This window comes from Hydractinia symbiolongicarpus, chromosome 9 (genome assembly GCF_029227915.1).
Source record: "Hydractinia symbiolongicarpus strain clone_291-10 chromosome 9, HSymV2.1, whole genome shotgun sequence".
In the NCBI taxonomy this organism is placed as follows: domain Eukaryota; kingdom Metazoa; phylum Cnidaria; class Hydrozoa; order Anthoathecata; family Hydractiniidae; genus Hydractinia; species Hydractinia symbiolongicarpus.
Window position 1 is genome coordinate 12,354,796 of NC_079883.1, and position 12,246 is coordinate 12,367,041.

The 12,246-nt window shown below is 43.9% G+C and overlaps 18 non-coding genes and 2 pseudogenes across 18 annotated transcripts; all 20 read left to right on the forward strand.

The window, feature by feature from the left end:
* The first annotated feature begins 110 nt into the window (after positions 1–110).
* On the forward strand, positions 111–229 carry LOC130659378 (5S ribosomal RNA). The gene has a single exon (XR_008986590.1). It is a non-coding gene; the product is annotated as a 5S ribosomal RNA (ribosomal RNA).
* A 506-nt stretch (positions 230–735) lies between these two features.
* LOC130659279 (5S ribosomal RNA) lies at positions 736–853 on the forward strand. The gene has a single exon (XR_008986491.1). It is a non-coding gene; the product is annotated as a 5S ribosomal RNA (ribosomal RNA).
* A 505-nt stretch (positions 854–1,358) lies between these two features.
* LOC130659177 (5S ribosomal RNA) lies at positions 1,359–1,477 on the forward strand. The gene has a single exon (XR_008986389.1). It is a non-coding gene; the product is annotated as a 5S ribosomal RNA (ribosomal RNA).
* Positions 1,478–1,983: 506 nt separating this feature from the next.
* LOC130658992 (5S ribosomal RNA) lies at positions 1,984–2,102 on the forward strand. The gene has a single exon (XR_008986204.1). It is a non-coding gene; the product is annotated as a 5S ribosomal RNA (ribosomal RNA).
* A 506-nt stretch (positions 2,103–2,608) lies between these two features.
* On the forward strand, positions 2,609–2,726 carry LOC130659070 (5S ribosomal RNA). Its single transcript, XR_008986282.1, has one exon. It is a non-coding gene; the product is annotated as a 5S ribosomal RNA (ribosomal RNA).
* Positions 2,727–3,232: 506 nt separating this feature from the next.
* LOC130658846 (5S ribosomal RNA) lies at positions 3,233–3,351 on the forward strand. Its single transcript, XR_008986059.1, has one exon. It is a non-coding gene; the product is annotated as a 5S ribosomal RNA (ribosomal RNA).
* Positions 3,352–3,857: 506 nt separating this feature from the next.
* On the forward strand, positions 3,858–3,975 carry LOC130659232 (5S ribosomal RNA). The gene has a single exon (XR_008986444.1). It is a non-coding gene; the product is annotated as a 5S ribosomal RNA (ribosomal RNA).
* Positions 3,976–4,481: 506 nt separating this feature from the next.
* On the forward strand, positions 4,482–4,600 carry LOC130658847 (5S ribosomal RNA). Its single transcript, XR_008986060.1, has one exon. It is a non-coding gene; the product is annotated as a 5S ribosomal RNA (ribosomal RNA).
* Positions 4,601–5,106: 506 nt separating this feature from the next.
* LOC130659071 (5S ribosomal RNA) lies at positions 5,107–5,224 on the forward strand. The gene has a single exon (XR_008986283.1). It is a non-coding gene; the product is annotated as a 5S ribosomal RNA (ribosomal RNA).
* A 506-nt stretch (positions 5,225–5,730) lies between these two features.
* LOC130659164 (5S ribosomal RNA) lies at positions 5,731–5,849 on the forward strand. Its single transcript, XR_008986375.1, has one exon. It is a non-coding gene; the product is annotated as a 5S ribosomal RNA (ribosomal RNA).
* A 506-nt stretch (positions 5,850–6,355) lies between these two features.
* Positions 6,356–6,473, forward strand: LOC130659403 (5S ribosomal RNA). The gene has a single exon (XR_008986614.1). It is a non-coding gene; the product is annotated as a 5S ribosomal RNA (ribosomal RNA).
* Positions 6,474–6,979: 506 nt separating this feature from the next.
* Positions 6,980–7,097, forward strand: LOC130659412 (5S ribosomal RNA). The gene has a single exon (XR_008986624.1). It is a non-coding gene; the product is annotated as a 5S ribosomal RNA (ribosomal RNA).
* Positions 7,098–7,603: 506 nt separating this feature from the next.
* On the forward strand, positions 7,604–7,721 carry LOC130659280 (5S ribosomal RNA). The gene has a single exon (XR_008986492.1). It is a non-coding gene; the product is annotated as a 5S ribosomal RNA (ribosomal RNA).
* A 506-nt stretch (positions 7,722–8,227) lies between these two features.
* LOC130658577 (5S ribosomal RNA) lies at positions 8,228–8,346 on the forward strand. Its single transcript, XR_008985790.1, has one exon. It is a non-coding gene; the product is annotated as a 5S ribosomal RNA (ribosomal RNA).
* A 506-nt stretch (positions 8,347–8,852) lies between these two features.
* On the forward strand, positions 8,853–8,971 carry LOC130659421 (5S ribosomal RNA). Its single transcript, XR_008986633.1, has one exon. It is a non-coding gene; the product is annotated as a 5S ribosomal RNA (ribosomal RNA).
* A 506-nt stretch (positions 8,972–9,477) lies between these two features.
* Positions 9,478–9,596, forward strand: LOC130659431 (5S ribosomal RNA; annotated as a pseudogene).
* A 506-nt stretch (positions 9,597–10,102) lies between these two features.
* On the forward strand, positions 10,103–10,221 carry LOC130659432 (5S ribosomal RNA; annotated as a pseudogene).
* A 506-nt stretch (positions 10,222–10,727) lies between these two features.
* LOC130660810 (5S ribosomal RNA) lies at positions 10,728–10,846 on the forward strand. The gene has a single exon (XR_008988006.1). It is a non-coding gene; the product is annotated as a 5S ribosomal RNA (ribosomal RNA).
* A 506-nt stretch (positions 10,847–11,352) lies between these two features.
* LOC130659098 (5S ribosomal RNA) lies at positions 11,353–11,471 on the forward strand. Its single transcript, XR_008986309.1, has one exon. It is a non-coding gene; the product is annotated as a 5S ribosomal RNA (ribosomal RNA).
* A 506-nt stretch (positions 11,472–11,977) lies between these two features.
* Positions 11,978–12,096, forward strand: LOC130659155 (5S ribosomal RNA). The gene has a single exon (XR_008986367.1). It is a non-coding gene; the product is annotated as a 5S ribosomal RNA (ribosomal RNA).
* The last annotated feature ends 150 nt before the right edge of the window (positions 12,097–12,246 follow it).

Genomic DNA, 12,246 nt, shown 5'->3' on the forward strand with positions numbered 1-12,246 from the left:
TCGAGTTACTGACGTTTGCAGTAATCGCAGAGGTCAGTAACTCAAAGCAATTAAATAAAAAAATTTGATCACAACGTCAAAATAAATTGCACGTATTTGCCCCTACTAATGTCTACGGCCATACCACGATGAACACACCCGCTCTCGTCTGATCACGGAAGTTAAGCATCGTCGGGCCGGGATAGTACTTGGATGGGGGACCGCCTGTGAACTGCCGGTGTCGTAGGCTTTTCATTTTCATTTGTTGCCTTTTCATTTCAATGGCGCTGTGATATATTTCTTGTCATAACAATTAAGGAACGTGGCGGTTGTTGAAAGTGTTTCCTATGACATTTTCCTACGACATTTTCAGGTGATAGAACGAGAAAAAAGAGCTTTCAAATGCATACAAACTCGATCTATTGCCGATCATCCAATAACCCTGACGGAATGGCAAATAAAATAAAATTCCGCCGCCTTCCGAGGACTTATATCGCAATCACGTTTCGTAACAGCCAAGCGAGGTTTTACCTTAGCGTTTAAGTCACCACCGACATTTGGCCGCGCAACTATTCTAAGCTCATTCATTTTGACTTAAGGAGGGGGCGAGCGCGGACGCAGGCCCCCACTACCAGAAATTGTACGGTCGAGTTACTGACGTTTGCAGTAATCGCAGAGGTCAGTAACTCAAAGAAATTAAATAAAAAAATTTGATCACAACGTCAAAATAAATTGCACGTATTTGCCCCTACTAATGTCTACGGCCATACCACGATGAACACACCCGTTCTCGTCTGATCACGGAAGTTAAGCATCGTCGGGCCGGGATAGTACTTGGATGGGGGACCGCCTGGGAACTCCCGTGTCGTAGGCTTTTCATTTTCATTTGTTGTTTTTCATTTCAATGGCGCTGTGATATATTTCTTGTTATAACAGTTAAGGAACGTGGCGGTTGTTGAAAGTGTTTCCTATGAGATTTTCCTACGACATTTTCAGGTGATAGTACGAGAAAAAAGAGCTTTCAAATGCATACAAACTAGATCTATTGCCGATCATCCAATAACCCTGACGGAATGGCAAATAAAATAAAATTCCGCCGCCTTCCGAGGACTTATATCGCAATCACGTTTCGTAACAGCCAAGCGAGGTTTTACCTTAGCGTTTAAGTCACCACCGACATTTGGCCGCGCAACTATTCTAAGCTCATTCATTTTGACTTAAGGAGGGGGCGAGCGCGGACGCAGGCCCCCACTACCAGAAATTGTACGGTCAAGTTACTGACGTTTGCAGTAATCGCAGAGGTCAGTAACTCAAAGAAATTAAATAAAAATATTTGATCACAACGTCAAAATAAATTGCACGTATTTGCCCCTACTAATGTCTACGGCCATACCACGATGAACACACCCGTTCTCGTCTGATTACGGAAGTTAAGCATCGGCGGGCCGGGATAGTACTTGGATGGGGGACCGCCTGGGAACTCCCGGTGTCGTAGGCTTTTCATTTTCATTTGTTGCCTTTTCATTTCAATGGCGCTGTGATATATTTCTTGTTATAACAATTAAGGAACGTGGCGGTTGTTGAAAGTGTTTCCTATGACATTTTCCTACGACATTTTCAGGTGATAGTACGAGAAAAAAGAGCTTTCAAATGCATACAAACTCGATCTATTGCCGATCATCCAATAACCCTGACGGAATGGCAAATAAAATAAAATTCCGCCGCCTTCCGAGGACTTATATCGCAATCACGTTTCGTAACAGCCAAGCGAGGTTTTACCTTAGCGTTTAAGTCACCACCGACATTTGGCCGCGCAACTATTCTAAGCTTATTCATTTTGACTTAAGGAGGGGGCGAGCGCGGACGCAGGCCCCCACTACCAGAAATTGTACGGTCGAGTTACTGACGTTTGCAGTAATCGCAGAGGTCAGTAACTCAAAGAAATTAAATAAAAAAATTTGATCACAACGTCAAAATAAATTGCACGTATTTGCCCCTACTAATGTCTACGGCCATACCACGATGAACACACCCGTTCTCGTCTGATCACGGAAGTTAAGCATCGTCGGGCCGGCATAGTACTTGGATGGGGGACCGCCTGGGAACTCCCGGTGTCGTAGGCTTTTCATTTTCATTTGTTGCCTTTTCATTTCAATGGCGCTGTGATATATTTCTTGTTATAACAATTAAGGAACGTGGCGGTTGTTGAAAGTGTTTCCTATGACATTTTCCTACGACATTTTCAGGTGATAGTACGAGAAAAAAGTGCTTTCAAATGCATACAAACTCGATCTATTGCCGATCATCCAATAACCCTGACGGAATGGCAAATAAAATAAAATTCCGCCGCCTTTCGAGGACTTATATCGCAATCACGTTTCGTAACAGCCAAGCGAGGTTTTACCTTAGCGATTAAGTCACCACCGACATTTGGCCGCGCAACTATTCTAAGCTCATTCATTTTGACTTAAGGAGGGGGCGAGCGCGGACGCAGGCCCCCACTACCAGAAATTGTACGGTCGAGTTACTGACGTTTGCAGTAATCGCAGAGGTCAGTAACTCAAAGAAATTAAATAAAAAAATTTGATCACAACGTCAAAATAAATTGCACGTATTTGCCCCTACTAATGTCTACGGCCATACCACGATGAACACACCCGTTCTCGTCTGATCACGGAAGTTAAGCATCGTCGGGCCGGGAAGTACTTGGATGGGGGACCGCCTGGGAACTCCCGGTGTCGTAGGCTTTTCATTTTCATTTGTTGCCTTTTCATTTCAATGGCGCTGTGATATATTTCTTGTTATAACAATTAAGGAACGTGGCGGTTGTTGAAAGTGTTTCCTATGACATTTTCCTACGACATTTTCAGGTTATAGTACGAGAAAAAAGAGCTTTCAAATGCATACAAACTCGATCTATTGCCGATCATCCAATAACCCTGACGGAATGGCAAATAAAATAAAATTCCGCCGCCTTCCGAGGACTTATATCGCAATCACGTTTCGTAACAGCCAAGCGAGGTTTTACCTTAGCGTTTAAGTCACCACCGACATTTGGCCGCGCAACTATTCTAAGCTCATTCATTTTGACTTAAGGAGGGGGCGAGCGCGGACGCAGGCCCCCACTACCAGAATTTGTACGGTCGAGTTACTGACTTTTGCAGTAATCGCAGAGGTCAGTAACTCTAAGAAATTAAATAAAAAAATTTGATCACAACGTCAAAATAAATTGCACGTATTTGCCCCTACTAATGTCTACGGCCATACCACGATGAACACACCCGTTCTCGTCTGATCACGGAAGTTAAGCATCGTCGGGCCGGGATAGTACTTGGATGGGGAACCGCCTGGGAACTCCCGGTGTCGTAGGCTTTTCATTTTCATTTGTTGCCTTTTCATTTCAATGGCGCTGTGATATATTTCTTGTTATAACAATTAAGGAACGTGGCGGTTGTTGAAAGTGTTTCCTATGACATTTTCCTACGACATTTTCAGGTGATAGTACGAGAAAAAAGAGCTTTCAAATGCATACAAACTCGATCTATTGCCGATCATCCAATAACCCTGACGGAATGGCAAATAAAATAAAATTCCGCCGCCTTCCGAGGACTTATATCGCAATCACGTTTCGTAACAGCCAAGCGAGGTTTTACCTTAGCGTTTAAGTCACCACCGACATTCGGCCGCGCAACTATTCTAAGCTCATTCATTTTGACTTAAGGAGGGGGCGAGCGCGGACGCAGGCCCCCACTACCAGAAATTGTACGGTCGAGTTACTGACGTTTGCAGTAATCGCAGAGGTCAGTAACTCAAAGAAATTAAATAAAAAAATTTGATCACAACGTCAAAATAAATTGCACGTATTTGCCCCTACTAATGTCTACGGCCATACCACGATGAGCACACCCGTTCTCGTCTGATCACGGAAGTTAAGCATCGTCGGGCCGGGAAGTACTTGGATGGGGGACCGCCTGGGAACTCCCGGTGTCGTAGGCTTTTCATTTTCATTTGTTGCCTTTTCATTTCAATGGCGCTGTGATATATTTCTTGTTATAACAATTAAGGAACGTGGCGGTTGTTGAAAGTGTTTCCTATGATATTTTCCTACGACATTTTCAGGTTATAGTACGAGAAAAAAGAGCTTTCAAATGCATACAAACTCGATCTATTGCCGATCATCCAATAACCCTGACGGAATGGCAAATAAAATAAAATTCCGCCGCCTTCCGAGGACTTATATCGCAATCACGTTTCGTAACAGCCAAGCGAGGTTTTACCTTAGCGTTTAAGTCACCACCGACATTTGGCCGCGCAACTATTCTAAGCTCATTCATTTTGACTTAAGGAGGGGGCGAGCGCGGACGCAGGCCCCCACTACCAGAAATTGTACGGTCGAGTTACTGACTTTTGCAGTAATCGCAGAGGTCAGTAACTCTAAGAAATTAAATAAAAAAATTTGATCACAACGTCAAAATAAATTGCACGTATTTGCCCCTACTAATGTCTACGGCCATACCACGATGAACACACCCGTTCTCGTCTGATCACGGAAGTTAAGCATCGTCGGGCCGGGATAGTACTTGGATGGGGAACCGCCTGGGAACTCCCGGTGTCGTAGGCTTTTCATTTTCATTTGTTGCCTTTTCATTTCAATGGCGCTGTGATATATTTCTTGTTATAACAATTAAGGAACGTGGCGGTTGTTGAAAGTGTTTCCTATGACATTTTCCTACGACATTTTCAGGTGATAGTACGAGAAAAAAGAGCTTTCAAATGCATACAAACTCGATCTATTGCCGATCATCCAATAACCCTGACGGAATGGCAAATAAAATAAAATTCCGCCGCCTTCCGAGGACTTATATCGCAATCATGTTTCGTAACTGCCAAGCGAGGTTTTACCTTAGCGTTTAAGTCACCACCGACATTCGGCCGCGCAACTATTCTAAGCTCATTCATTTTGACTTAAGGAGGGGGCGAGCGCGGACGCAGGCCCCCACTACCAGAAATTGTACGGTCGAGTTACTGACGTTTGCAGTAATCGCAGAGGTCAGTAACTCAAAGAAATTAAATAAAAAAATTTGATCACAACGTCAAAATAAATTGCACGTATTTGCCCCTACTAATGTCTACGGCCATACCACGATGAACACACCCGTTCTCGTCTGATCACGGAAGTTAAGCATCGTCGGGCCGGGAAGTACTTGGATGGGGGACCGCCTGGGAACTCCCGGTGTCGTAGGCTTTTCATTTTCATTTGTTGCCTTTTCATTTCAATGGCGCTGTGATATATTTCTTGTTATAACAATTAAGGAACGTGGCGGTTGTTGAAAGTGTTTCCTATGACATTTTCCTACGACATTTTCAGGTGATAGTATGAGAAAAAAGAGCTTTCAAATGCATACAAACTCGATCTATTGCCGATCATCCAATAACCCTGACGGAATGGCAAATAAAATAAAATTCCGCCGCCTTCCGAGGACTTATATCGCAATCACGTTTCGTAACAGCCAAGCGAGGTTTTACCTTAGCGTTTAAGTCACCACCGACATTTGGCCACGCAACTATTCTAAGCTCATTCATTTTGACTTAAGGAGGGGGCGAGCGCGGACGCAGGACCCCACTACCAGAAATTGTACGGTCGAGTTACTGACGTTTGCAGTAATCGCAGAGGTCAGTAACTCAAAGAAATTAATCAAAAAAATTTGATCACAACGTCAAAATAAATTGCACGTATTTGCCCCTACTAACGTCTACGGCCATACCACGATGAACACACCCGTTCTCGTCTGATCACGGAAGTTAAGCATCGTCGGGCCGGGATAGTACTTGGATGGGGGACCGCCTGTGAACTGCCGGTGTCGTAGGCTTTTCATTTTCATTTGTTGCCTTTTCATTTTAATGGCGCTGTGATATATTTCTTGTCATAACAATTAAGGAACGTGGCGGTTGTTGAAAGTGTTTCCTATGACATTTTCCTACGACATTTTCAGGTGATAGTACGAGAAAAAAGAGCTTTCAAATGCATACAAACTCGATCTATTGCCGATCATCCAATAACCCTGACGGAATGGCAAATAAAATAAAATTCCGCCGCCTTCCGAGGACTTATATCGCAATCACGTTTCGTAACAGCCAAGCGAGGTTTTACCTTAGCGTTTAAGTCACCACCGACATTTGGCCGCGCAACTATTCTAAGCTCATTCATTTTGACTTAAGGAGGGGGCGAGCGCGGACGCAGGCCCCCACTACCAGAAATTGTACGGTCGAGTTACTGACGTTTGCAGTAATCGCAGAGGTCAGTAACTCAAAGAAATTAAATAAAAAAATTTGATCACAACGTCAAAATAAATTGCACGTATTTGCCCCTACTAATGTCTACTGCCATACCACGATGAACACACCCGTTCTCATCTGATCACGGAAGTTAAGCATCGTCGGGCCGGGATAGTACTTGGATGGGGGACCGCCTGGGAACTCCCGTGTCGTAGGCTTTTCATTTTCATTTGTTGCCTTTTCATTTCAATGGCGCTGTGATATATTTCTTGTTATAACAATTAAGGAACGTGGCGGTTGTTGAAAGTGTTTCCTATGACATTTTCCTACGACATTTTCAGGTGATAGTACGAGAAAAAAGAGCTTTCAAATGCATACAAACTAGATCTATTGCCGATCATCCAATAACCCTGACGGAATGGCAAATAAAATAAAATTCCGCCGCCTTCCGAGGACTTATATCGCAATCACGTTTCGTAACAGCCAAGCGAGGTTTTACCTTAGCGTTTAAGTCAGTACCGACATTTGGCCGCGCAACTATTCTAAGCTCATTCATTTTGACTTAAGGAGGGGGCGAGCGCGGACGCAGGCCCCCACTACCAGAAATTGTACGGTCGAGTTACTGACGTTTGCAGTAATCGCAGAGGTCAGTAACTCAAAGAAATTAAATAAAAAAATTTGATCACAACGTCAAAATAAATTGCACGTATTTGCCCCTACTAATGTCTACTGCCATACCACGATGAACACACCCGTTCTCGTCTGATCACGGAAGTTAAGCATCGTCGGGCCGGGATAGTACTTGGATGGGGGACCGCCTGGGAACTCCCGTGTCGTAGGCTTTTCATTTTCATTTGTTGCCTTTTCATTTCAATGGCGCTGTGATATATTTCTTGTTATAACAATTAAGGAACGTGGCGGTTGTTGAAAGTGTTTCCTATGACATTTTCCTACGACATTTTCAGGTGATAGTACGAGAAAAAAGAGCTTTCAAATGCATACAAACTAGATCTATTGCCGATCATCCAATAACCCTGACGGAATGGCAAATAAAATAAAATTCCGCCGCCTTCCGAGGACTTATATCGCAATCACGTTTCGTAACAGCCAAGCGAGGTTTTACCTTAGCGTTTAAGTCAGTACCGACATTTGGCCGCGCAACTATTCTAAGCTCATTCATTTTGACTTAAGGAGGGGGCGAGCGCGGACGCAGGCCCCCACTACCAGAAATTGTACGGTCGAGTTACTGACGTTTGCAGTAATCGCAGAGGTCAGTAACTCAAAAAAATTAAATAAAAAAATTTGATCAAAACGTCAAAATAAATTGCACGTATTTACCCCTACTAATGTCTACGGCCATACCACGATGAACACACCCGTTCTCGTCTGATCACGGAAGTTAAGCATCGTCGGGCCGGGATAGTACTTGGATGGGGGACCGCCTGGGAACTCCCGTGTCGTAGGCTTTTCATTTTCATTTGTTGCCTTTTCATTTCAATGGCGCTGTGATATATTTCTTGTTATAACAATTAAGGAACGTGGCGGTTGTTGAAAGTGTTTCCTATGACATTTTCCTACGACATTTTCAGGTGATAGTACGAGAAAAAAGAGCTTTCAAATGCATACAAACTCGATCTAATGCCGATCATCCAATAATCCTGACGGAATGGCAAATAAAATAAAATTCCGCCGCCTTCCGAGGACTTATATCGCAATCACGTTTCGTAACAGCCAAGCGAGGTTTTACCTTAGCGTTTAAGTCACCACCGACATTTGGCCGCGCAACTATTCTAAGCTCATTCATTTTGACTTAAGGAGGGGGCGAGCGCGGACGCAGGCCCCCACTACCAGAAATTGTACGGTCAAGTTACTGACGTTTGCAGTAATCGCAGAGGTCAGTAACTCAAAGAAATTAAATAAAAATATTTGATCACAACGTCAAAATAAATTGCACGTATTTGCCCCTACTAATGTCTACGGCCATACCACGATGAACACACCCGTTCTCGTCTGATCACGGAAGTTAAGCATCGTCGGGCCGGGATAGTACTTGGATGGGGGACCGCCTGGGAACTCCCGGTGTCGTAGGCTTTTCATTTTCATTTGTTGCCTTTTCATTTCAATGGCGCTGTGATATATTTCTTGTTATAACAATTAAGGAACGTGGCGGTTGTTGAAAGTGTTTCCTATGACATTTTCCTACGACATTTTCAGGTGATAGTACGAGAAAAAAGAGATTTCAAATGCATACAAACTCGATCTATTGCCGATCATCCAATAACCCTGACGGAATGGCAAATAAAATAAAATTCCGCCGCCTTCCGAGGACTTATATCGCAATCACGTTTCGTAACAGCCAAGCGAGGTTTTACCTTAGCGTCTAAGTCACCACCGACATTTGGCCGCGCAACTATTCTAAGCTCATTCATTTTGACTTAAGGAGGGGGTGAGCGCGGACGCAGGCCCCCACTACCAGAAATTGTACGGTCGAGTTACTGACGTTTGCAGTAATCGCAGAGATCAGTAACTCAAAGAAATTAAATAAAAAAATTTGATCACAACGTCAAAATAAATTGCACGTATTTGCCCCTACTAATGTGTACGGCCATACCACGATGAACACACCCGTTCTCGTCTGATCAGGGAAGTTAAGCATCGTCGGGCCGGGATAGTACTTGGATGGGGGACCGCCTGGGAACTCTCGGTGTCGTAGGCTTTTCATTTTCATTTGTTGCCTTTTCATTTCAATGGCGCTGTGATATATTTCTTGTTATAACAATTAAGGAACGTGGCGGTTGTTGAAAGTGTTTCCTATGACATTTTCCTACGACATTTTCAGGTGATAGTACGAGAAAAAAGAGCTTTCAAATGCATACAAACTCGATCTATTGCCGATCATCCAATAACCCTGACGGAATGGCAAATAAAATAAAATTCCGCCGCCTTCCGAGGACCTATATCGCAATCACGTTTCGTAACAGCAAGGCGAGGTTTTACCTTAGCGTTTAAGTCACCACCGACATTTGGCCGCGCAACTATTCTAAGCTCATTCATTTTGACTTAAGGAGGGGGCGAGCGCGCACGCAGGCCCCCACTACCAGAAATTGTACGGTCGAGTTACTGACGTTTGCAGTAATCGCAGAGGTCAGTAACTCAAAGAAATTAAATAAAAAAATTTGATCACAACGTTAAAATAAATTGCACGTATTTGCCCCTACTAATGTCTATGGCCATACCACGATGAACACACCAGTTCTCGTCTGATGACGGAAGTTAAGCATCGTCGGGCCGGGATAGCACTTGGATGGGGGACCGCCTGGGAACTCCCGGTGTCGTAGGCTTTTCATTTTCATTTGTTGCCTTTTCATTTCAATGGCGCTGTGATATATTTCTTGTCATAACAATTAAGGAACGTGGCGGTTGTTGAAAGTGTTTCCTATGACATTTTCCTACGACATTTTCAGGTGATAGTACGAGAAAAAAGAGCTTTCAAATGCATACAAACTCGATCTATTGCCGATCATCCAATAACCCTGACGGAATGGCAAATAAAATAAAATTCCGCCGCCTTCCGAGGACCTATATCGCAATCACGTTTCGTAACAGCAAGGCGAGGTTTTACCTTAGCGTTTAAGTCACCACCGACATTTGGCCGCGCAACTATTCTAAGCTCATTCATTTTGACTTAAGGAGGGGGCGAGCGCGCACGCAGGCCCCCACTACCAGAAATTGTACGGTCGAGTTACTGACGTTTGCAGTAATCGCAGAGGTCAGTAACTCAAAGAAATTAAATAAAAAAATTTGATCACAACGTTAAAATAAATTGCACGTATTTGCCCCTACTAATGTCTATGGCCATACCACGATGAACACACCAGTTCTCGTCTGATGACGGAAGTTAAGCATCGTCGGGCCGGGATAGCACTTGGATGGGGGACCGCCTGGGAACTCCCGGTGTCGTAGGCTTTTCATTTTCATTTGTTGCCTTTTCATTTCAATGGCGCTGTGATATATTTCTTGTCATAACAATTAAGGAACGTGGCGGTTGTTGAAAGTGTTTCCTATGACATTTTCCTACGACATTTTCAGGTGATAGTACGAGAAAAAAGAGCTTTCAAATGCATACAAACTCGATCTATTGCCGATCATCCAATAACCCTGACGGAATGGCAAATAAAATAAAATTCCGCCGCCTTCCGAGGACTTATATCGCAATCACGTTTCGTAACAGCCAAGCGAGGTTTAACCTTAGCGTTTAAGTCACCACCGACATTTGGCCGCGCAACTATTCTAAGCTCATTCATTTTGACTTAAGGAGGGGGCGAGCGCGGACGCAGGCCCCCACTACCAGAAATTGTACGGTCGAGTTACTGACGTTTGCAGTAATCGCAGAGGTGAGTATCTCAAAGAAATTAAATAAAAAAATTTGATCACAACGTCAAAATAAATTGCACGTATTTGCCCCTACTAATGTCTACGGCCATACCACGATGAACACACCCGTTCTCGTCAGATCACGGAAGTTAAGCATCGTCGGGCCGGGATAGTACTTGGATGGGGGACCGCCTGGGAACTCCCGGTGTCGTAGGCTTTTCATTTTCATTTGTTGCCTTTTCATTTCAATGGCGCTGTGATATATTTCTTGTTATAACAATTAAGGAACGTGGCGGTTGTTGAAAGTGTTTCCTATGACATTTTCCTACGACATTTTCAGGTTATAGTACGAGAAAAAAGAGCTTTCAAATGCATACAAACTCGATCTATTGCCGATCATCCAATAACCCTGACGGAATGGCAAATAAAATAAAATTCCGCCGCCTTCCGAGGACTTATATCGCAATCACGTTTCGTAACAGCCAAGCGAGGTTTTACCTTAGCGTTTAAGTCACCACCGACATTTGGCCGCGCAACTATTCTAAGCTCATTCATTTTGACTTAAGGAGGGGGCAAGCGCGGACGCAGGCCCCCACTACCAGAAATTGTACGGTCGAGTTACTGACGTTTGCAGTAATCGCAGAGGTCAGTAACTCAAAGAAATTAAATAAAAAAATTTGATCACAACGTCAAAATAAATTGCACGTATTTGCCCCTACTAATGTCTACGGCCATACCACGATGAACACACCCGTTCTCGTCTGATCACGGAAGTTAAGCATCGTCGGGCCGGGATAGTACTTGGATGGGGACCCGCCTGGGAACTCCCGGTGTCGTAGGCTTTTCATTTTCATTTGTTGCCTTTTCATTTCAATGGCGCTGTGATATATTTCTTGTTATAACAATTAAGGAACGTGGCGGTTGTTGAAAGTGTTTCCTATGACATTTTCCTACGACATTTTCAGGTGATAGTACGAGAAAAAAGAGCTTTCAAATGCATACAAACTCGATCTATTGCCGATCATCCAATAACCCTGACGGAATGGTAAATAAAATAAAATTCCGCCGCCTTCCGAGGACTTATATCGCAATCACGTTTCGTAACAGCCAAGCGAGGTTTTACCTTAGCGTTTAAGTCACCACCGACATTCGGCCGCGCAACTATTCTAAGCTCATTCATTTTGACTTAAGGAGGGGGCGAGCGCGGACGCAGGCCCCCACTACCAGAAATTGTACGGTCGAGTTACTGACGTTTGCAGTAATCGCAGAGGTCAGTAACTCAAAGAAATTAAATAAAAAAATTTGATCACAACGTCAAAATAAATTGCACGTATTTGCCCCTACTAATGTCTACGGCCATACCACGATGAACACACCCGTTCTCGTCTGATCACGGAAGTTAAGCATCGTCGTGCCGGGATAGTACTTGGATGGGGGACCGCCTGGGAACTCCCGGTGTCGTAGGCTTTTCATTTTCATTTGTTGCCTTTTCATTTCAATGGCGCTGTGATATATTTCTTGTTATAACAATTAAGGAACGTGGCGGTTGTTGAAAGTGTTTCCTATGACATTTTCCTACGACATTTTCAGGTGATAGTACGAGAAAAAGGAGCTTTC